The 25,328-nt window shown below is 42.9% G+C and overlaps 1 protein-coding gene across 12 annotated transcripts in view; it reads right to left on the bottom strand.

Annotated features, from left to right (window-relative positions):
• The window catches only part of SLC12A7 (solute carrier family 12 member 7), a 165,523-nt gene that overhangs the window by 98,112 nt on the left and 42,083 nt on the right, over positions 1-25,328 (bottom strand). The gene's annotated exons all lie outside the window — the stretch shown is intronic.

The raw sequence follows: 25,328 nt of genomic DNA on the forward strand, positions 1-25,328 counted from the left end.
TTTTATCTATTTTACTTAACCTTGTTGTGTTAAGGGCAGCTCTACATTTTCCCAACAATGAACACAGAATGGGGGAAATACTGGGCTGGTTCGTATGATTGAACAGCCCACCATAGCTTAATTAAGCTATAGTGGGCTGTGGCCTGTGCCAGCGTGTGTGGGCAGCCATTTTGAATATCAAGCCATGGCCATGGCTTGTCATGTCATCTGAACCTGAGCAGCGGGGCTTGTGCAAGGGTTAAACAAGCAGCAGTGATTGTTTGAACTGGGTCACAGTCATGTATTTACAAGCACCTGGGAACCCTGTACACACATCATGGTAGCCAAGCAAAGTGTCAACTTTAGGCTATCTGGATCAGAGCCTAGAGGTATCTATTATTGGTGCAATGGCACAAGCAACTCGGTCTTCAAAGAGGATATAAAAATCAAACACTTGCAACTTCAAATGAATACATAGCTGTACAGTTGGCTTCTTTTGTGGGATTAAAAGATGAAAGTAAAAGGCTGACGCCTTCTCAGGCAGAAAATAACCCAGCCACTTTTTATTTGCATTTCCTAATCTGCTGAATATTTTAATCTAAACCTATAGTTGTCAAGATATACCACTGTGACCTAACTTTAACAAAACAAAACTACAAAAGCAAGAAAGATGGGCTCATATAAGATGGACAAGATGGCAATCAGCTGTATAACAGGCAGTTGCAAATATCCCTTCACAGTCCGGCATGACCAAGAAACAGAATCTGGTGTAGAACTACAGAGACTGGAGAATGCTGATGGCTGGGATCACCAGGGTAGGATTAGCCCCTACACTAATAAAGTCCCCAAGTATATTCTTTTGGTTTTGCTCATATAAGTGGGGGTCTCCTACATATATGCCTAGCCATCACTAACAGCGATCCTAGGGGTAGGGGGAAGAGAAGAGAGAATGCTTCTTTGTGCACAGAAGAGCCCAGAGGTCCTTGCAAGTTACAAGCCCTCTGCATATGCCTCACCTGTCATAACTACAAGAATTTTGCTAGTATTGGAAGTAAACACATTGGTGTTCTTTAAAACAGGTGTAGGGAAGCTCTGACCTGTGGGCCAGATGCAGCCTGCCCTGCCCCCTCTTTTCATTCCTGGTTGGGCTATCAGTCATGCCAACCATTCCTGCACAGCTCTCCTTCCTGGCTCCCCCTCGACTCCCCACACTAACCTCTTCTTGTTTCTTCCCTTCCACTTTTCTGCAGCTCACCAACCCATAGCTCTCCTCTCTGCTCACCTCCTCCTCTGCTTAACCTCCGCCACCATCACCCACCATGCTTCTAATCAATGCAATCAAGAGAGGAGAACAAGAGGAAAAATAGAAGGCCCAACCAGAGTGCGGCAGTTAGAGTGGCATTACATCCTTTGGAAAGATGCTCTAGCCACCACACTCCTGAGTAGGGATGCTGCCTCCAGCTCCCTTTCTTGTTCTCAGTACAGCAGGCAGCAGGATTACTGCAGAAAGCTGCATCACAAGCACTGATTAGGAAAGTAAACCTCCCCTTTTCTGCCTTTAAAATATTTTTAAGAAACTGTAGGAATCACAAATCTCCCACATTATTGTTCTTTCTGTTAGCATTATTGTTCTTTCAGTTCTTAAATATGAATACAGAAAGGAGTAAAAAATCATATGGCGCACACATCACCTTTGGAATGTTTTGAAAGGTCTGAATATATATCCTGCTGACTTTCCATGCATGGTTTGCAGAATACATGTGCTCAGACTCGTGCAGACCCTTTGGACATTATGAAGATGCATGTCAAGCAGTTTTTTCAACTAATATTTCTGCTGTATTACAGAAATTCAATAGTGTAACATTTTTCTACAGTATTCATGGCAGACAAAAAAATTTATCTCAGGATCCACAACTGCAAACTTAGTGTCTCACACAGTCCTAAGCACTGTACAAACATACAAGTGAAAGGTTGTAAAATGCCATTATTTTCAAATTACAAACTAGGCATATGTTTATAAAGCATTTAATCTTTTAGGAAGTAGTTCTGTGCAAGACCACTCCTGATAGCTAATTCCCAGTGGTTTGTGGAGCTTTTATTTCTTTGTCACCAAACCAGCAGCAGCCCCCATCCCCACCCTTTTTGATGGCAATCCATTTCTTATACAGCTTCTAAATCGTTGTGTAATACAAGCCATGGCAGACTGCATTATTTATTTATTTCCTGCCTTTCAGCCAAGGCATCCAAGACAGTTTACAATCACAAATTCTACAAATAAACAAAAAGTTACAAAAGACAAAACTATGAATCAGCAAACTTGTCTCAGGCTACTGGTGGTCTATAATGAGTGCTGGATCAACCAAAGGTCCATATAGTCCAGCATCCTATACCCATAGTGGCCAACAAGATACATCTGGGAAGGCCACAAGTAGGGCATGAAGGCAACTGAAATTCAATGGCATATAGACTCTGAACCTGAAAATTTCATATAACCATTATGACTCATTGATGGCTTGAACGTCTCCTCTTTGAAAGATGGAAAACAAGATGAAAGAGGCTCATGATGCATGCAGAAAGGGGCAAATAGGACTTTGTTCAAAATGTCACAGTACCGTACAACTGTATTTTAAAACTACATGAAGTCTTGCCGACTGTGTGACATATTCTCATTCAGTATGCATTCATCCTCTGCTGCAATCCCACTTTTTCTTTACAATGATCACTATTACATTTACAAAAAATACATGATTAGGAGAACTTTATGTCAGATTCAGTGCTTATTAAATCTACAAAAGTTTTACATTATATAAAACCAGGGGGAGAGACATTTCTGTAAGAATCATATAATCTCATAGGAGCTAAACAACAACAACAACACTGGAAGGACCATAGCTCAGTGGGAGAGCACAGGCTGTGCATGCAGAGAATCACAGGTTCAATCCCAATTAAAAAAAAGATCAGGTATCAGATAATGGGAAAGAGCCTCTGCCCAAGACCCTGGAGAGCTGCTGCCAGTCAGGGTTGACAACACTGGGCTTGCTCAACAAATAGCTGGTATAGGACACCTTCCTTTGTTCCCTCTCCTTCTCTTGCAAATCTATCACCTCTAAGTGGCTATGAGTCAATGGGCTTATTCAGACATAAATGACAAAGCATGATCTGGTGTCACAAGAACAAGTTGTGTTGACTAGGCTTGCACACGTTCTCTCTCACCCTGTGTAGGCCACGATCCTGGACTTCCAATCTTGGTTTAGCGGCAAACCACAGTTTGCCTTTTTGTCTAGGTAGGCAAACGATAATTTGTGCCAGTAAAAAAATAACTTGTGTCACAATTACCTAATGGGGCAGGCTAGTTGTGCATGTTTCTATCTGACTGGAAGGTTACTGCCACCAACCCTTTTTCCCTCTCACTCTGGGGAAGGAGATGCCAGAGCTATGGCCCTTTTTATCTGCCTGGGAGAAGTAATGACCAGCTGAAACCTCCCAACCATTTATTTATTTATTCATTCATTCATTCATTCATTCATTTCATTTCTATACCGCCCAATAGCCGAAGCTCTCCGGGCGGTTCACAAAAATTAAAACCAAACAGCACACAATAAAACAATTTAAAATATATAGAACATTAAAGCCATAATATAACAATGCAACCACAATAAGACCTAGCAGCAGTGCTGGAGTTTAAAATACAGATTTAAAACAGCAAAGCTAAAAGTTCAGAAAGCTAAAATGCTAAAATGCCTGGGAGAATAAAAAGGTCTTCACCTGGCGCCGAAAGGAATACAATGTAGGTGCCAGGCGAACCTCGCTGGGAAGCTCATTCCAGAGCCGGGGTGCCACAGCAGAAAAAGCCCTCCTCCTAGTAGCCACCCGCCTCACTTCCTTTGACAGGGGCTCACAGAGGAGGGCCGCTGATGATGATCTTAAGGTCCGGGCAGGCACATATGGGAGGAGGCGATCCTTCAGATAACCTGGCCCCAAGCCGTTAAGGGCTTTAAACGTTAATACCAGCACTTTGAATCGGGCCCGGAAATGGACTGGCAGCCAGTGCAGCTGGAAAAGTACTGGCGTAATATGAGCTCGCAGGCCAGTCCCTGTTAACAATCTTGCTGCCCTATTTTGGACCAGCTGAAGTTTCCGGACTGTTTTCAAAGGCAGCCGCGCATATAACGCATTGCAGTAATCCAGATGAGAAGTTATCAGAGCATGGATCACTGTAGCTAGGCTATCTCTGTCCAGATAAGGGCGTAGTTGGTATACCAGTCCGTGCCACTGAGTTCACCTGTGCCTCAAGTGACAGTTCTGGATCCAAGAGCACCCCCAAACTACGAACGTGATCCTTTAGGGGGAGTGCAACCCCCTCCAGAACAGGTTGAATATCACCTAGCCGGGCAGATGAACCACCCACTAACAGTATCTCCGTCTTGTCTGGATTGAGTTTCAGTTTATTGGTCCTCATCCAGTCCATTACCGTGCCCAGGCCCTGATTCAGAACAGCCACTGCCTCACCTGGATTTGATGAGAAAGAGAGGTAGAGCTGGGTGTCATCCGCATATTGATGGCACCTCAGCCCACACCTCTGGATAACCTCCCCCAGTGGTTTCATGTAGATGTTAAACAGCATAGGGGATAAAATAGAGCCCTGTGGCACCCCATAGCACAATTGCCATGGCATAGAGCAGTAATCCCCCAGCACCACCTTCTGGAATCAGCCATCCAAGTAGGAGCGGAACCACTGTAATGCAGTGCCTCCAACTCCCAACCCAGACAACCTATCCAGAAGGATACCATGGTCGATGGTATCGAAAGCTGCTGAGAGGTCCAGAAGAATCAAGAGGGTCACACTCCCCCTGTCCCTCTCCCAGCAGAGGTCATCCCACAGGGCGACCAAGGCAGTTTCCATTCCAAAACCAGGCCTGAAGCCCGACTGAAATGGATCTAGATAATCCGTTTCATTCAACAGTGCCAGGAGCTGTCCTACACACCTGCTCAAGCACCAGTTTAGGCTTTTTCAGGAGTGGTTTAATTGCTGCCTCTTTTAAAGCAGCAGGCACCACTCCCTCTCTCAAGGAGGAATTTACAACCTCCTGGACCCAGCTGGACATCCCCTCCTTGTTTGATTTAATAAGCCATGAAGGGCAAGGGTCAAGCACACAAGTGGTCAATCGGACTTGGCCAAGCACCTTGTCCACATCCTCAGGCCTCAGTAACTGAAACTCATCCAATAAAACTGGACCAGACGGTGCTCTGAACGCCTCTACCAATGGAACTGCATTAATCATGGTGTCCAACTCATGACGAATCTGAGCGACTTTATCTTCAAAGTGCCTTGCAAACTTAACACAGCGTGCTGCTGAGGGTTCCACCGTCTCTCTCCCTGGCCCAGACTGTAACAGGCCACGACCACTCAGAAAAGCTCCGCTGGACGACACTGAGAAGATGCAATGCTGGTGGAAAAGAACTGTCTCTTTGCCACCTTGACTGCCACAAAGTAGGCTTGATAGTGGGCTCTTACCTGTGTTCGGTCAGACTCAGCACGAGTTTTCCTCCACCTGCGTTCTAGCCGTCTCCCCTCTTGCTTCATTGCCCTTAGCTCAGGTGTATATCAAGGAGCTAGCCAGGCTCTGCTCAGAGAGAGAGGGCGCTTGGGCGCGATCATGTCAACTGCCCAAGTCATCTCTGCATTCCGCAGAGCGACCCGGGCTTCGACAGGAGCACCAGCCATACCAGCAGGAAAATCCCCCAGAGCCCTCTGGAATCCATCGGAATCCATTAATCTCCGGGGGCGGACCATTTTAATAGGTCCCCCACCCTTGCAGAGGGGGAAGGCCGCCAGGAGTCTAAACCTCAGCAGGAAGTGATCTGACCATGACAAAGGGACAGATGTTAATTCCTCCACTTTCAGATCACCATCCTCCTGCCCAGTTGAAAAAACCAGATCAAGCGTGTGTCCTTTTATATGTGTTGGGCCAATGACATGTTGGGACAGCCCCATGGTTGTCATGGCGGCCATGAAGTCCTGAGCCGCCCCAGATACAGCAGCCTCGGCATGGAAGTTGAGATCCCCCAGGACCATCATCCTAGGGGTCCTCAACACCAAGTCCGAGACCACCTCCGTCAGCTCAGGCAGAGAGACTGATGGGCAGCGGGGTGGGCGGTACACCAACAGAATCCCCAATCTGTCCTGGGTACCCAACACGAGGTACAAACACTCAAGATCTGCACTCAAATGAGCAGGAAGCCTGGAGATGGAAACTGAATTCCTATAGACCACAGCAACCCCCCCTCCCCGACCCTCAAGTCGGTGTTGGTGCTGCACCAAGTACCCAGGAGGGCACAGCTGGGAGAGAGTGACCCCTCCCAGTTCCCCCACCCAGGTCTCAGTAATACATACCAGGTCAGCCCCCTCATCCACAATCAAATCATGGATGAGGGAGATTTTATTTTGGGCCGACCTGGCATTCAGCAGCAGCACCACCACCAGACCCGAGGGCAGACTGGTAAGGCTGCCAGGAACCATCAGGTTGGGGGAAGAACCAGAAGAGGGGACAGCTGTAAGATGTCTAGCCCCTCTTCTCCTCAGCTGGCCTGTTAATCCCCCAACGCCATACCTCCCCCTGCCCGTGACCGCAGTTATGGTAGCACCTCCCCGACCCCCTGAGTTGCTCAGTAGTCCTCCCAGGCACATATTAAAATGTTAAGATATAAAATGCACAACAGTTTAAAAGAATATAAAAGAGATAAAAGAGAACAGCAGCTAAAAAGGAGCAAATAAAGTCCACAATTGCCCCTTTCTCCCTGGTCTTTAAAGCTGCTGCCCTCTGCTGCTGCTATTTGCTGCTGGTATCTGTGGCTGCCGGTGTCTCTGGAGAAGCAGGTGGGTGGGTCTGCAGGTGCTGTTCCGTGCGACTCCAAGTGCTACGCTAAGTGCGCACTTAGCATCGCACTTGGCGCGACGCCGAGGTGCATGCCGAGGCGCTGCCTCTGGCAGCCTCGCCTTAGTACCTGTTTGGCGGGGGCAGAAGCAGGCTCAGGATCCACCCGGTGCAGCTGCTAGCTGGTCCTCCTTCCCCCAGGCTCCTTCCCAAGCAGCCTCTGGCAGCCCCGCCTTAGTACCTGTTTGGCAGGGGCAGAAGCAGGCTCAGGATCCACCCAGTGCAGCTGCTGGCTGGTCCTCCTTCCCCCAGGCTCCTTCCCGAGCAGCCTCTGGCAGCCCCGCCTTAGTACCTGTTTGGCGGGGGCAGAAGCAGGCTCAAGATCCACCCGGTGCAGCTGCTGGCTGGTCCTCCTTCCCCCAGGCTCCTTCCCAAGCAGCATCTGGCAGCCCCGCCTTGGCAACCATGGGCAGACAGTTTGCTTTCCTCTTACTTCTCCATACACACAAGTAAGTGAACCCTGGAATGTGTGATCCACATGCTGAGGCAGGTGAGATGAGAAGCCCCTCCCTTGGATTTGGTCAGAAATCCACACTCCAAACCTCCAGCACCAATTAAGGGAAGATGTTCATCAAAGGAATATAGTAAGAGTTAACAAGGGAAAACAGAGTGGGTACTTGAAACGAAACAAAACGGTATAAACTTGCTAACCTATCCTAAACCCTTTGAGGTAAGATAATCACAGCACAGGGGTAACTTGCAACACACACGGCATCTTCAGTCAGGAGAGGGAACAGGGATCTAAAGTAGCAACGGTTTGGATCCCTGTTGCCAAATGTCCACATTTATTAGGTTTGGCTGGAGTATGGTGGGAGGCAGGGTAACTGCCCAGTTTTGTTCACCAGTCAGGTGTGGGGCACAGATGAAGATCCTTCTCACCATTTAGGCTAAGAGATGAAGCTAGAGCAGTGTTAATTAAAAGGGAGATATGGCTTTGGCCATCTCAGCCAGACTTATATCAAAGTTTTCCTGTTCGGGACGATTCGGAAGCCTAGAGACAGACATATATTATTCCAAGTGGGCTATGGATGCCATTATCCTTTTTAAACTGATGGGTTGTTACATGTGAACAGGGCCATTTTGAACAGTCTAAAATGTCTGGCATTATTATGGTTACCAAGTGGCAGTCTAGCATTTCCACTCTCTTAAACCTGCACATCTTAATCAGTTACTGGGTTGTACTATTTTAAACGCTTGAGATGTCTGTTTTTAGTCAGGCAAAGCTCAACTTCTTGTTTCCCAACTCCTTCCTCAGAATATTTTTAAAAAGGCATAGCTGATGGCTATGTTTGTGTCAGTTCTCACAGTCTCTCCCTCTTGTGTTAGATGTATAATCATAGCACTTATCACATCTGTATTAGCTATGTGGGTTACCTTAATACTTTCCATCTGAGAGCCACACTCTGAATCAGTGGTCAATTTGCCTCCCCTAATTATTAATTACTTTCCATCTGAGAGCCACTCTTCAGAGAATAATCATGCTATCTGCATTCATTTGGAATGATGAGCTTATTTGCCACACTCGGTCTAAGGGAGTAAGGATCACAGCAATTTTATTAACAGAACAATTCACTTTTGTCTCAGAAATGTTTATTTCATCCAGCCGTTTGTTTACTATGTTTACAAAACACTACATGGTGCCAGCAGAACTGAACAGAACTGGGAGACCCAATTCAAGTCACAGCTCAGCTGTGGATTTGGTGGGTGGCCTGAGCAAATCTCTCTCTCTCTAATCCTCAATTCATCATTTGCAAATAATCTGAGTGGTAATCATCTGCCTCAAAAAAATGACTGTGGAAAAAAGTAAGATTGTACAGCCCTCTGCAGAAATAGTATTTTTTTCTCACAGCCTGCTATGTACAATAAATTATCTACGTATTACTCTTTTAAGCCAGAGTAAACAGAGCCATTCTTTTTTTCCTCTTATTACGGGTGCTCCTCACACTAATACAGCTATTGATTTCTAAAGAACTGATATGTTTTATGGTCGGAAGTATATTGATAAACCAGTGTAGATACTTTGTAAATCAGCTTTCAACAGGGATTTTATAGGGTTTCCTTTCTTTTGTTTAAAATGTTTACCTGCCTAGAGCCTTCAGGACAGATCAGGCTATAAATCTAAAAGAATAATAGCCTGCTCTTTATAAGCAGAGCCACAGATCACTATTAGCTAACAAATCATTCCAAAGAACCTATGCATAAGATTATTACAGACACACAAAAAATGTTTAGGGTAGAAATATTCTTGAGAGTCAACCAGGAGTTCTACATACAAGGAAAACACATACAGACTTGTAAATTCCCTGCTTTCCCTCTCCCCTTTAATCACATATTCCAAACATTCATCACACATTTGACATACAAAAGGTTATTTATATTCCAGATATGAACTGCAACACTTAACCACATCAGCACACTCATATCAAGAGAATAGCATATCCAAATGACCCCATTTCAGCTATTTAGATGAACAGCTAACCACCACCACTGTTCTGTGACGGTGTCTAAAAGGATACAGGGAGGCTCCTGGTTCAGACCAATTACCTGTCTAGGGGCAGCAGATCTATAGTTTCCAAGGGCTTTAGGCAGCCGCCAGTCAAGAACTCAGATGTCAAGCCTGATGGCAACCACTGCAGGCAAACCATTTACTCTACTGCTGAGTTATGATGACCCCATTTTCTAACAAGACTGTAGTGATACTTAGCCTAACAACACTGAGCAGTTCAGAATAGTTTCATACAAAAAAAAAGAAACACCGCTCACTGTGCCTAAAAGGCTTCTAAATTAACCCTAATGAGAAATAAGCCATTATAAACTCCATGGAAATTATTTCTTCAGGTCTCAAGAGAAGGTAAATAAAAGTAATCTAAAAGTATAAGACTATTGGTCTGCAGTCTCTTATTTATTCAACTAAATAGAGCCAAACATATATATACTTGACAGGATAACTGAGTAACACACACGCGCACGCGCACACTGAGTGGCAAGCTATAAAGCAATTCTGAAAGTGTATTTTTTACATGTTATATATGAAAGTCGCAGTACCTGAACTGGTGGATCCTTCAGTCCTTCTATTATGCACATACTACATTTCCTGAGGTACCATTTCACTAGGAATAAACAGCTTTTTCACCCTTTTTACAATTTAATTCTATCAGTTAAAAGTTTTAAATAAAATGAAGTTTGCTTCATATGTGACTTTTTAACCTACATGGTCAAACACGCTCTTGTGTGAAAACTGCATGTATATTTCACAACCTGTATTCCAAAGTATATCAAAATTTAGTGTTGACACTGAAGGCAGAACAATTAATACAGTTTGGCATAACACAAAGCATTCTATATGCATGTTGTTTACAAAGGTTGAAAATAAATCGTGCCACAGACAAACGAGAACAAAAACACAATTTATGTATTTTAAACTAGTTCATTCAAATCACATTCTCTTGAATTAATTTATCTCAAAGTATAGTTATAAGAAATGCACATCCATCCCCCAAAACATCAACACCACTCAAAAGAAAAATTTAGCAGAAACTAGGTTTTTCAGGAAAGGAGCCAACAGTTCCCTTCTTATGCTATCATACATAGAAAAGTGCAGTAGGGAAGGAGTCAAGAACGTTAACTATGTTCTGGCTGTAAATACAAATTATCTTCGTATATGGCAGCCTTCCCCAGCCTGGTGCCCTCCAGATGTTTTGGACTACAACTCCCAGTATTCTTGACCATTGGTCCTGCTGGCTGGGGCCTATGGGAGTTGAAGTCCAAAAAATCTGGCAGGCACCAGGTTGGGGAAGGCTGATATACAATCATTGAAGGTCATCATGGAAGGTACACGTGTCTGGAAGAAGTGGAACTTGTGTGATTAGCAAAGCATTTGCGCTGGCTTTCCAATACATTTCAGAGCATTAATTAGACCACCAGCACACCAAACTATAGAAATTAATGGCTGTAGCAGTGTGTTTATTTATACTTAAAGAAATATCTTTTTCACCCTTGAGTGCCCCCAAAGTGGCTTACAACAAGACAAGACAAGCAGTAGCACTGAAACCATGTCAAAGTTACCCAACGGCAAATTGTTAAAAATTAAAATATTTGAAAACAGCAACATGTTAAAATCAACCATCTCCAAAGCTACACAAAACCTGGTGGAAAAGAGATGTTTTCAACTAAAAAAAAATCAACTGGAGCAACATATGACCTGGGGGCCTTGCTTTATGGAAAAGCCTAGACAATGCTGTCAGAATGCCATGTAGGTTCAGCCTCTATGTACCTGTGAGCACTCAGTATTGACCTGCCCTGCCATGCAAATTCTGAGATCAGCTTGTGACCACAGCACAGTAACGCAACTCACACTACTATGCTGAAAGAGTAATTGCTGCACCTGATCCTGAAGTTTTATTTGCAACATCAGAGGCTCAAAGAATCAGGTCACATAAAAGCAAACGCCTGTCTCTTTGATTAACACAATATTTTCAAATCATCTATATAATTTATACATTTTAATTAGCAAGATATTTTATGTTCTCCAAGAAATCACACATGGGGAAAAAACAAACTGTGCACAGTTAATGTTACAACAATATTGAAGTGAAGTAACATGGATTTTCTTGAAAATACTGTGAAATTATAGTCAGGGCAGTACAGGATGCACATGTGCATATTTAATCCTGTGTCCTTTCCCATTATTTCATATTTCTCAACAACCCAAAACCAATGTCCAAAAAATCAGGTACTCCTGGAGCACAATTCAGTCTCCCTCCCCACAAGTGCAGCTCCCTATGCACAGGAAGGCTTCCGATGGGGGGAGGAAGCAGCACACCTGAAGGGACTGAACTCTCCCCTTAACTTTACCCATAACATATTGCTCTCCTCTGCTACTCTCACTTGAGCTTACTTTAAATCACCAAAATTAACATAGCGTTAGTACAACAAACAAAACAAAAGTACAAGTTAACACAAAAGTTCCATCATTGTCCTAACTGTGGCTTCCTTCAGTCAACCCCAAAGACATCACCTGAATGATGCTGCACCCCCATATTCCTTGAGCTTCAGGAGCAAAACAAGGTAAATTCAAACAAACTTACTTTGAATACCAGTGCTTTGATTAATATATGTTCCAATATCAATTTACTGTTTTATATTTGCCCTTTTTTTTAAGAGGAGTTCAATTTTAATTTGTAATGCAAAACCACAAAAGCAAGAAAAAATATTTAAAATTTTAATGTATTAATTACATGTAATATTAACAGACACTATAATATTTCTCAAGTGTATTACAAGATCCTTTAGGCTTACTAAAAAGGTTATCACAGAGATACATTTTATAAAGCTTTGATTTGTTTAAAATACGCAAAGAAATCAATCTATGTTTAAATATCTACAAAATACTTTATTTAAATTATACTAAAGTGCAGAATGAAAAGTACTTAATCTGCCTTATGTAACAGAGGATTCTGATACTGCATCACCAAAATTAAACGCACACACTTACAATACATTGCTTCTAAATTCCAATACGTCGTAATGGATTGAACTGTGCAAAATAATGCCATGTGGTTAAAAACGCTGAAGAAAACAATCTCTGAATGCTCTGAAGAAGCTTATATGACTTCTACTGCCTTTCCACTAAAGCAGGAAGAAGTAGCAGTTTGTATAACACTTGCCTTTCTTCCTCTTTCTTTTTTTCTTCATTAAAAATCAGACTCACCTGAGCTAGGACCACCTTCTTCATAATCCTGTTCGCTCATAATCAGAAGTCTAACTCTTCAAATGTTAAAAAGTGAAACAGCAGAAAGCTGACAGTTGCCCTCTTGTTTTGTACAAGACCTCAAATCCTGTCTCTCGATAGTAGTGGATTAATCCTGAAGCAAGTCATCAAAGCTTCATGCAGTTTAAAGTACGCATGTGACACAAAGCCAAGCTGCAGTGCAGCAGCAGTACTCTCCAAAAGATTAAGCTGAGAGCGATGTTCATCAGTGATAAACCCCCACACACAATAAGGGCAGGGCCTACATCTCTATCAAGTGTCACCAGGTAGAAAGCCTTAAATTACATCTAGAATCGACTTGATGTTTACACCAGCAGATGTCTCATTTAAGAAACTGTTTCCATCAAACTACCCTTGTGCATATAAAGATATAAAGGCAGTGAACATCAGATTATATGGACAGCATGCTATTCATAAACCAATATTTTATGTAGCTAAAATATTTAATCCTAAATCCATGTGTATTAAAGAGCAAGTATGTGATTTTTGTGGCTCAGTGGTTCCCAAATTATGAGGAGGAGGAGAAGCTGGGGCAGTGCTGGATATTTGGAAGTTTGAATGAGATGTTCCTAGGAGGAAGAATATCCTGCAGGAAACACAGGCAGAGGCACTTTTCTCCCAGCAGCAGAGGTTTAGCACTACAGAAGCCAAAATGGCTATGCTAATCATGGGAATTGCAAGGATGCAGGGAGCATATGGGATCTTCTAGCCAAGCAACTCCTCTCTCTCCGCTCCCCTGCCCCCCTCCCCTAGTTTTCCCTGGCTGGCTATTTTTAGGAAAGAATCTGATATGCTCTTCTAATACTAATGTTGGGTTTAGCACCCTAGTCTGCACACTTTGTACACCCAACAGTATGAGGATTCTGTGCACTTGTATGCCAAAAAGATAGCTGCTGGTGAGCTGCAGGATTGGGAGGCAGAGTAAGGCAGCTGCTATCTTGTACAAGCAATATAGTGAGAAATTATCATCAGTGTTATATTTTGGTACATTCATACCTTTATGAAAATAAGCAAACCAATGGCTCTGAAGCATCTTTCGTATAGGACCCCAAAGACATACTATGTTAAAAATTTAGTTACAAATATGATTTAATTTCCCCTTCATGGATCACTGCCTTGTTGTGGCGAAGGGGCTTGCGTAACTCAGTGAAGCCATAAGCTATGCCGTGCAGGACCACCCAAGACGGACAGGTCATGGTGGAGAGTTCTGACAAAATGTGGTCCACTGGAGAAGGAAATGGCAACCCACTCCAGTATTCTTGCCAAGAAAACCCCATGGAACCTATCACAAGGCTAAAAGATATGACGCCGGAAGATGAGCCCCTCAGGTCGGAAGGTGTCCAATATACTCCTGGGGAAGAGCAGAGGGTATTTCCAAGTAGCGCTAGAAAGAGTGAAGCGGCTGGGCCAAAGCCGAAAGGACACTCAGCTGTGGATGTGTCTGGTGGTGAAAAGAAAGTCCGATGCTGTAAAGAACAATATTGTTTAGGAACCTGGAATGTAAGGTCAATGAATCAAGGTAAGCTGGAGGTGGTCAAACATGAGATGGCAAGATTGAACATCGACATCTTGGGAATCAGCGAACTAAAATGGACAAGCATGGGCGAATTTAATTCAGGTGACCATTATATATACTACTGTGGGCAAGAAACCCTTAGAAGAAATGGAGTAGCACTCATAGTCAACAAAAGGGCGGGAAAAGCAGTACTGGGGTACAATCTTAAAAACGATAGAATGATCTCAGTACGAATCCAAGGCAAACCATTCAACATCACAGTAATTCAAGTCTATGCCCCAACCACTGAGGCCGAAGAAGCTGAGGTTGATCGGTTCTATGAAGACCTACAACACCTTCTAGAACTAACACCAAAAAAAGATGTCCTCTTCATCATAGGGGATTGGAATGCTAAAGCAGGAAGTCAAGAAATCACCGGGATAACAGGCAAGTATGGCCTTGGTGTACAAAATGAAGCAGGACAAAGGCTAATAGAGTTTTGCCAAGAGAACACGCTGATCATAGCAAACACTCTTTTCCAACAGCACAAGAGGCGACTCTACACATGGACATAACCAGATGGTCAATATCGAAATCAGATTGATTATGTCCTTTGCAGCCAAAGATGGAGAAGCTCTATACAGTCAGTAAAAACAAGACCTGGAGCTAACTGTGGCTCAGATCATGAGCTTCTTGTTGCAAAGTTTCAGCTTAAATTGAAGAACGTAGGGAAAACCACTAAACCATTCAAGAATGACCTAAATCATATCCCTTATGAATATACAGTGGAGGTGAGGAATACATTTCAGGGATTAGACCTGATAGACAGAGTGCCTGAGGAACTATGGACGGGGGTCCGTAATATTGTTCAGGAGGCAGCAACGAAATCCATCCAAAGAAAAAGAAATGCAAGAAAGCAAAGTGGCTGTCTGAGGAGGCTTTACAAGTAGCTGATGAAAGAAGGGAAGCGAAAAGCAAGGGAGAAAGGGGAAGATATATCCAACTGAATGCAGAGTTCCAGAGAATAGCAAGGAGAGACAAGAAGGCCTTCTTAAATGAACAATGCAAAGAAATCGAGGAAAACAACAGAATGGGAAAGACTAGAGATCTCTTCAAGAAAATCAGAGATCTCAAGGGAACGTTTTGTGCCAAGACGGGCATGATAAAGGACAAAGGAGGCAGGGACCTAACAGAAGCAGATGAGATTAAGAAGAGGTGGCAAGAATACACAGAAGAACTATACAGGAAAGATCTGAATGTCCCTGATAACCATGATAGTGCGGTCACTGAACTTGAGCCAGACATCCTAGAGAGTGAAGTCAAGTGGGCCTTAGGAAGCATTACTAACAACAAAGCTAGCGGAGATGACAGTATTCCAGCTGAGCTATTTAAAATCCTAAAAGATGATGCAGTTAAAGTGCTGCACTCAATATGCCAACACATTTGGAGCACTCAACAGTGGCCACAAGACTGGAAAAGGTCAGTTTACATTCCAGTTCCAAAGAAGGGCAATGCCAAAGAGTGATCAAACTACCGCACAATTCTGCTCATTTCACATGCCAGCAAGGTGATGCTCAAAATCCTACAAGCTAGGCTTCAGCAGTATGCGAACCAAGAACTACCGGAAGTACAAACTGGGTTTTGAAGAGGCAGAGGAACTAGAGATCAAATCACCAACATTCGCTGGATCATGGAGAAAGCAAGAGAATTCCAGAAAAACGTCTATTTCTGCTTCATTGACTACTCTAAAGCCTTTGATTGTGTGGATCACAACAAACTCTGGCAAATTCTTAAGGAGATGGGAGTACCAGACCACCTTACCTGTCTCCTGCGAACCCTGTACAAGGGTCAAGAAGCAACAGTAAGAGCCGGACATGGAACAACCGATTGGTTCAAAACTGGGAAAGGAATACGACAAGGCTGCATATTGTCGCCCTGCTTATTTAACTTATATGCAGAGTACATCATGAGAAACGCCGGGTTGGAGGAATCACAGCTCGGAATTAAGATTGCCGGGAGAATTATCAACAACCTCAGATATGCAGATGATACCACCCTAATGGCAGAAAGCGAAGAGGATCTAAAGAGCCTCTTGTTGAGGGTGAAAGAGGAGAGTGCAAAAGCTGGTTTGAAACTCAACATTAAAAAAACGAAGATCATGGCATCTGGCCCCATCACTTCCTGGCATCTAGAAGGGGAAGAAATGGAAGCAGTGACAGATATTATTTTCTTGGGCTCCAAGATCACCGCAGACGGTGACTGTAGCCATGAAATTAAAAGACGCTTGCTCCTTGGGAGGAAAGTTATGGCAAACCTAGACAGCATAGTAAGAAGCAGAGACATCACCTTTCCGACAAAGGTTCGTATAATCAAAGCTATGGTTTTCCCAGTAGTAATGTATGGCTGTGAGAACTGGACTATAAGGAAGGCTGAGCGCCGAAGAACTGATGCTTTCGAACTGTGGTGCTGGAGAAGGCTCTTACGAGTCCCCTGGACTGCAAGGAGGTCAAATCAGTCAATCCGAAAGGAAATCAACCCTGAGTGCTCATTGGAAGGACAGATACTAAAGCTGAAGCTGAAATATTTTGGCCACCTAATGCAAAGAGAAAACTCCCTAGAAAAGACCTGATGCTGGGAAAGACTGAAGGCAAAAGGAGAAGGGGATGGCAGAGGATGAGATGGCTAGATAGCATCACTGATGCAATGAATATAGACTTGAGCACGCTCCGGGAGAGAGCGCAGGACAGGAAGGTCACGAAGAGTCAGACACGACTGAACAACAATGATTTAATGGTCAAGCAATTATCAGTTCATTCATCAATATTGAACCCATCAATGTTAGTGCAAGTCCGATGCCTTGCAGAAGCTTAGTCAATTTTTTTCCAAACATGCAAGCAATCCCATTAAAAGTGTTATTTGATAAGGATTATTTTCAGTTTAAATATACTGAATAGCATCATTTGGAGGAACAAAGGACACTGTTTTATATTATTGGCTCATCTAGCCCAGTACTGTCTAAACTGAGTGGCAGTGGCTCTCTGGGTTTTGAGGCAGGAGATGACAGCGATTGAATCTGGGGCCTTTCCCATAAAAATGTGCCCTACCACTAAGCTCTAATTGAGAGCCAGTGTGGTGTAGTGGCTAGAGTGCTGGACTGGGAGTCGGGAGATCCTACTTCTAGTCCCCACTTGGCCATGGAAGCTCACTGGGTGACTTTGGGCCAGTCACAGACTCTCAGCCCAACCTATCTCACAGGGTTGTTGTTGTGAGGACAAAATGGAGAGGAGGAGGATAATGTAAGCTGCCTTGGGTTCCTTGCAAGAGAGAAAAAGGCAGGGTATACATGCAGTAAATAAATAATAAAATAAATAAATACATAAGCTATAGGCCTTCCCAAAAAAGAGAGCTCCAAGGAAGAACAACTTATATTTTCTAACAGCACAGTTCTCTACAGGTTTACTCAAAAGTAAACTGATTTCAGTAAGACTTACTCCCAAGTGTACATAGAACTGCAGCCTAAAAGTGAAATGGATTTCTTTGCATTTTTATCCTTTAAATCTTACAAAGTTTAAGGCAAGGGTGAGGAACTGGCAGTCCAGAGGCCAGATGCAATCCACAGGGTCTCCCCAACCAGCCTCCCACCCTCTTCTCAGCCCTGCTCCCTGACAGCAGTTAGATGTGAGAAAGGCCTCTCACTGAAGCCAATGGGTCTCTTTTTCCAGCCTAACTGCAGTGTGGAAGCCAATTTGGGGGGAGGGGCCCCACTTTGGGAAGGGAATGGTAAACCCTCCCCACATCCTTCAGCCCCTCCCTGGAAAATCTTCCCAGCATATGGAAGGCTTTTTTTTCAAGCCTAGCTTCAGTGCATGGGGTGATTTGAGGGGGGCACAGCACATATGAGGGTCCTGCCCAAAATTCCCCCAGTGCATCAATTAAGCTTTGGGAAAAGCTTCCAGTTGGGGCCAATGGAATGCTTTTTCCAATCCTAATTGTTGTATGGGGGAAAAAGTCAACCCTACCCTCCCACTGTGATTGCCCCCAAAATAAGGGGGCCTGCACACCAGTTAGGCTAAAAAAAAGAGGGTCCTCTTGGAGATAATGGGAGACATTTTCAAGGCTCATCGCTGTGTGTGTTAGCTGTGTGAATGGGATGGAGTGTGTGGCTTTGGCCCAGCCCACTACTGACATGCAGCCCCCAGAAGGTTGGCTAACAGAGAATGTCCGTAGAGGTGAAAAGGGTTCCCCTATTCCTGCTTTAAGACCATAACTATTCCCATTTCTATAGTTTCTAAAGATACAGTCCAAGCTGTGCAAGTTACAGTTACATACTGCAAACACATTTTAAATGTTGGCCAGCACCCCACTTTTTATAAAGATTAATGTTCGTAACCCATCCATGCCTCAAGTATCACATGGGCACTAATAATCTGGCCTAATTTTCATTCTCAGCAGAGTGTTTAAAAACGTCCTAGCTATGCTCCCAATACGCTATCGTCCTATCTTTTGAATAGATATGCAAACTGCTTATTTCCATAAATTTAAATTAAAATGGTATGTTGGAATCCAGAGTAACACTTAGCTGATATCTGGAGAAAGGGGTGGGGAGGCAATCTTTGCAATTCCTCTTTTGCCCTGTTCCTCCTGAAAATTTGAAGGGGGAATTGGTGATCACCTACATCCTCCCTTCCTGCAGTGGGGAGCCTCCGCTGGATCCCAGTGCTATCCATAAATGGAAGAGGCCCTTCCAATCATGGAATGGCCAATCTGGTTACAACCCAATGTATTTGGCTCTGGATAGGGGTGAATGCTCCTTCCTTGTTCTTCTCGACCTCTCAGCGGCTTTTGATACTGTTGACCATGGTATCCTCCTGGACCGCCTGGAGGGGTTGGGCATTGGAGACACCGTATTGCAGTGGTGTCCTTCCTCTCCGGCAGGTACCAGAGGGCAGCACTGGGAGAGGAGGTTTCGGACCCGTGGCCACTTACTTGTGGGGTGCCACAGGGTTCCATCCTCTCCCTGATGCTATTTAACATCTATGTGAAGCCGCTGGGGGCTATCATCAGGAAGTCTGGGGTGCAGTGTCATCAATATGCGGATGACACGCAGCTCTACCTCTCATTCAAATCTTCACCAAGGTTGGCCGTAGAATCCCTGTCCAAATGTCTGGAGACGGTGAGTGCTTAAGCCTATCTTAAGGAGCGCCTCCAGCAGCACCAGACAGGCCGCTTAACAAGATCAGCCTCGGATGGCCTTCTCTCTGTCCCATCAGCCAGGACAGCTAGACTGGTGGGGACGAGGGAGAGGGCCTTTTCTGTGGTGGCCCCCACTCTGTGGAACTCCCTCCCTAGGGAACTCCGCCATGCCCCCTCTTTAATGAGCTTCCGTCGTGCATTAAAAACGTGGTTGTTCAGGCAGGCATTTGGGGTGGGTTAGGGTATTTTAGAAAATGTTTTATGGTAGAATTTTATTGTTTTAAACTGTTTTATTGTATGTTGCACATCGCCCAGAGTGGCTGGGTGACCAGCCAGATGGGCGATTAATAAGTTTAATAATAAATAAATAAAAATATTTATTTTCTTTTTTTTTTAAAACCCAGAAAATTGGATACTACATCTAAAGTTCGTTCTCTCTCTCTCTCTCTCTCTCTCTCACACACACACACACACACACACACACTCCAACTTAAAATTCCTTCATCTCATAGTCAACACAAATGTTTTATTTCATAGAGAGTAAACAAGCATTTCCCAGGGCTGCAATCCTAAGCACTTCTATTTGAGAGGAAGCCCCAATGAACTCAGTACAAGTGCTTAGAAAATATGCATGGGATTAGGCTGCATATTCAAATACAACTCAACTGGAAAATCTAGCTTGACCAATACCCCCTTACTTTTTTTTTCAATTCCAAGTAAACATGTTTAGCAACTTCAGGACCAGTTACAGAATTCCGGGACAAATTAGTTCCAATTGTTCCAAATCATTCACTTTACCTTGATCTTTGTGGTAAAGGCCTAAATTGTTCATCCATTGACTAACTTTGAACAATAGTTTAAAAAATCTGCACCAAATTTGAAGGGCTTGGTCTCAGAAATATATAAATTATAAAGCAAAGCAACTGCAGATGACACAGAAAGGGCTAAAACAGGTCTGGGAGAAGGAACTAGGCATCAGCATTAACCCTGAACAATGGAATGTTATCTAGTCTAGACTCCCATATAAATCAATCTCCTCAAAAACAAAGGAGAATGCCTCGAAAACAGTGTATTGATGGTATCTCATGCTAGTGAAATTCAGCTATATTTATACCACTAGTAGTCCCCCTTGTTGAAGAAATTGAAAACAGAAAAGCATGCTGAAGCATAAATGGTGGGAGTACAAAATAATAGGGCAATTTTGAGTGGTCTTCCAATCATCCAAGCTGATACTTGATCAAGACATAAATCAGACTCTAGAGCTGGGCTTGCTGACTATATTCACAGGGGAAAATAACTATCTCATAAGGACCTTCTATTATTTTTCTGGACTGCAGTTTAAATGGATGTTAGTATGAAAGTCCTCTCATGAACCCTCAACAGAAAATTGGAAAAATAAAATGTAGGACCTTGCTCTAACGGAAAAAGGAACAGAGGTCTTTAAGTAACAGTGCAATGGAAAATTATTTTATTATAGCTGGCATGAGTCATTACTCATGATAATCGGCATAGCAAATTCTTGCATCCCCACATAGGGACATTTGGAAAAACATACCAGGCAACACGAGTGGGTGCTGGTGTGTGAGACCTTTTTGAACGTTCTGACTTTTCTGGGCTATGTTTGTTATCAAGATAACAGTAGACAAGTGCATCCACTTGTACAGTATATTGTTGGTTTTGTTGTTCACTTTGTTTTGGAAGAAAAGTTAATAAAAAGTATTTTTAAGGTAAATATGTTTAGAATGGGATGGTTTCTGTTATTCTTTTGGTAGAGGCAAAATACAGCAAACTACAGCCATCAGTAGACAAAATATATGCATTAACTCTTGTCACACCACACATAATGAACTACCCTAAACCTGTAAAGCAAATATCTGAAATATTATTCAGATATGCGCTGTGTTCCTTGCCACACATGTAGCTCTCAAACAGCATACTGAATTGGTTGATGCTCATGAATTTATAGGTTCAAATCCCACAATAAGAAAGCAGAATGTAGAACTTAACATTTTTTATGGAAAGTGTCTCTAGATCAGTGCTGGAATATGTGACTTGCATGAGCAAGGTCCCAGGTTCAATCACTAGCATCTTCAGTTAAAGGATTTTAGAGCCTGTGCCAAGACCTTGGAGAACTACTAGTTACAGTAGACAATACAGGGATAGAATGACTAATTGTTTGAACTGATATAAGGAATTTCCTGCATTTGATGTTACATTTAGCGATCTCAGCATTACTAAGTGCATGCAATCGTTTTTGTATAGTACTGAGGTTATAGAATGGAGGAAGTTTCCATGTTCTGTTGGAACATGGAATCACCTCCCTCTTGGCTCCTTAATTATACCTATGATTCTTATTTGAGAATATTTAGCATTTAAAATGTATTCTAGTGCTATCATTTTTATGAGGGACCATGATAATTAATACAACATAGAGGCAGATCTGTTCAAAGACAAGAAGTTAGAAATCCAACTGGGCAGGTTTCAGTTTGAAATGTGATCTTCCCAGAAGCCTATTAGGAAACACCTTTGTAACTTGCTGGGGAAATATATCAACTGCTGCTGTAATGGTGGAAGTATGATGAACAGTTTTTATTTGAATATATTTAGCTTCCTTACCCTTTACTCTGTCTTTAGCTCTCCAGTCTGACAAGCAAGCTATGCATTATGCACAAATGAGCATAACAAAGCTCCAACCCCCTCTTTTTAAGTGAAAAGTAGCCTTCAAAGGCTACTATTTTGAGCACAGAAAATGCTTGGATTGAACTTGGGGGTTCATTAAATCCATTGTGCATAAAATCCATTCATGGGATTCATGCAGAACATTGCCATTCTAGTCTTCAAGAAAAAAAGATTGCACAAGCATGAAGTTTCCCTACCCCTGGCCTAAAGCATGCCTGATTTAAAATCAGCTGCATCCATATATATCAAATAATGTAATAAAATGTCGAGTGGGACTTGGAGGCGGGGAACCAAAGTTAATACCACAGATGGCACAACTAGTATATAAGCTGGGATTTTATTTCTCCATCTGCTATCTAAGCAGCATATTGTTGGTATATATTCTAGCAATACCAACAAAGTACAAATGTTAGCCTGTGATGACTGAGATTACAATATTAGATATGCTGTCTGCAAATAGCATCATGTTCTGAAACCTAATCTGCACGTGTCACATCTATTGTCAGCTATCAAATGGTTATATAAAACACTAGATCTTCTAGTGTGCACCTCGATGCAGAACATTTACCAATCTGGGACTGGGGGCTGGGAGTCAGGGAAGAGGTCTTGAGAATAATATGAACTTCCAAAGTATCCCTTAAACATAATTACTTATGTTCATATATAAACTATACATATATTTAAATGTTTGCACTGTTGAACTTGTTTACTGTTGTAGCTGAAACAGGCCTGCAAAATGTGTCAAGTCAAACTCACAAAACCATCCATTTGTTATGGCTCCCAAGTGCTTGATGAGCTGGCCCCACTCCCATTGTATGGTTGCCCCAGGCAGATGGCAAAAACAAGCCATTGTCACGACTCCTTGTGACAAGGAGTTCCATAGTTCAGCTTCTCTCATATTAAATACAGACATAGAGTGCTTCTAGACAAGGTTTTTATGGCACCATTGCCCTGCCTCATTCACAGAGATTTACAGGGGATCCAGACAGCATTGTCTTCTACTCATGACCCTCCCATGTTTTCCTACAGCTTCTTCTGTCTTTTCCCTTAAAGCAGAAAATCTGTTAAGAAACAGCTGCACAATGCCTTCTGATTGCTAGTGCTAGGAGCCCTCCGTCTGGAAGCATCAATAGGTTCTGGAAATATCATGACTAAGCTTCTCTATTTTAGGTAGAATGTGCTGATCAAGGCTCCAAGGGGAAAAGACTTTTGCCTCTCAAAGTATTTTTACTCATCTACTAAAATCTATTCTGCCCTTCTTTCACACTTGTACCCTAACTTCCCCACACAAACTGCCAGTTTCTTTCATCACACCCTCCTGTAGCTTTTACACTCACTTCCTCCTATAACAGCTTCCTTCCCTTATCTCCTTCCTCCCTATTCCCAGTGTTTTTGCTGTTATAATTATATCATCTTCATCATCCTTCATCTCTCTAATATATTATGTTATTTTTATTTCTAAAATTTATAAACTGACCTTCATCCACAAGGGATCCCAGGGTGGTGTACACAACATTAAAATAAACAAACACATCCAATATAAAAATATACAGTTACAGGACAAATTAAAAAACAAAAACTCTTCAACCAGCAAGCCAAACAAAAACACAACAATCAATTCAGTTTAAAAATACATTACATTGTAAATTCTAAAATTCTAAAATATCACTATGTTAAAATGCTTAGGCAGAAAAATGTATTAATTTGGCACCAAAAAGAAAACAAAGTTGATGCCAATCGGATCTCTTTTGGAATGGCATTCCAATGTGGGAGCGTTACTTTGTGTATACTTATACATTATGTTACTTTGTGGATACATAATGATTATCTTCTACTGATGGTATTTGGAGAAGAACTTAGTGCACAGGCAGGAGAGTATGGAAACAAATGGTCCTTCAGGTACTTTGGTACCAAGCCGTTTAAGGCTTTAAAGGTGATAACAGGCATCTTGAAACTGGGCTCAATAATGAAAAGGGAACCAATGTAATTCCTTAAGGATTGGTGTAAAACAGCTCCTGCTGAATTTTGCACGTTGAAGCTTCCAAACTGTTTTTAAGAACAGCCCTACATACAACATGTTACAGTAATCCAGCCTGGATGTCAGAGCATGAATCACCATGGCAAAGTTATCTAGGAATGGTTGTAGCTAGTAAAATGTTCTCCAGACCACTGAGGCCACTTGAGTCTCTAGTGACGATGTGGGATCAAAAAGCACCCCAAAGCTGCACACATGTTCCTTAACTCAATTTCACCTCCAGTTCCTGGCGCCACTGCCCAATGCCAGCTTATTCTTATTTATCTGATTTGTACCCCACCTTTCTACCAAGGAAATGGCACTCAAGGCAACTTATAATCAAAGCTAAATAAAAACTTGATTAAATCAATAATAAAACAAATACAGTCAAAACACAATTAAAAACACAGCAACAGCAACCAACCCAATAGACCCACTTATACACTAAAGGCCTTCATCAATAAAAAGGTCTTTGTCTGCCAGCAGAAGGATAGCAGAAATAAAGCCAACCTAGCCTTCCTCAGCAGGGATTTCCACAGCCTGGGAGCAGCCACCAAGAAGGCCCTCTCTCATGTCACCACCAAAAGTACCTCTGAAGCAGGCAGTAGTGAAAGAAGGGTGTCTGCCGAACATAAGAGCCATGCTGGATCAGACCAAGGGTCCATCTAGTCCAGCATTCTGTTCACACAGTGGTCAACCAGCTGTCAAATGGGAACCCACAAGCAGGACATGAGCGCAACAGCACCCTCCCACCCATGTTCCCCAGTAATTGGTGTACATAGGCATACAGCCTCTGATACAGGAGGTAGCACATAGCCGTCAGGACTACTAGCCATTGATAGACTTCACCTCCAGGAATTTGTCTTAACCCCCTTTTAAAGCCATCCAAATTGAGGGCCATCACTACAACTTGTGGTAACCAATTCCATAATTTAACTATGTGCTGTGTGAAGAAGTACTTCCTTTTATCTGTCCTGAATCTCCCACCAATCAGCTTCATGGGATGTCATCAGGTTCCAGTATTATGAAAGAGGGAGAAAAATGCATCCCTATCCACATTCTCCACACCATGCATAATTTTGTAAACCTCTACCATGTCTCCCCTTACCCTCCTTTGTCATTTGGATGCCCATTCTCCCAGTTTTAACCATCCTAAATAATTTGGTGTCATCAGCAAACCTGGTCACTTCACTACGCTCACTCCTAATTCCAGATCATTCATGAACAAGTTGAAAAGAATTGGTCCCAATACAGATCTCTGTG

The sequence above is a fragment of the Heloderma suspectum genome, chromosome 4 (genome assembly GCF_057233095.1).
Source record: "Heloderma suspectum isolate Gila_16-S chromosome 4, 16-S_ref, whole genome shotgun sequence".
Classification (NCBI taxonomy): domain Eukaryota; kingdom Metazoa; phylum Chordata; class Lepidosauria; order Squamata; family Helodermatidae; genus Heloderma; species Heloderma suspectum.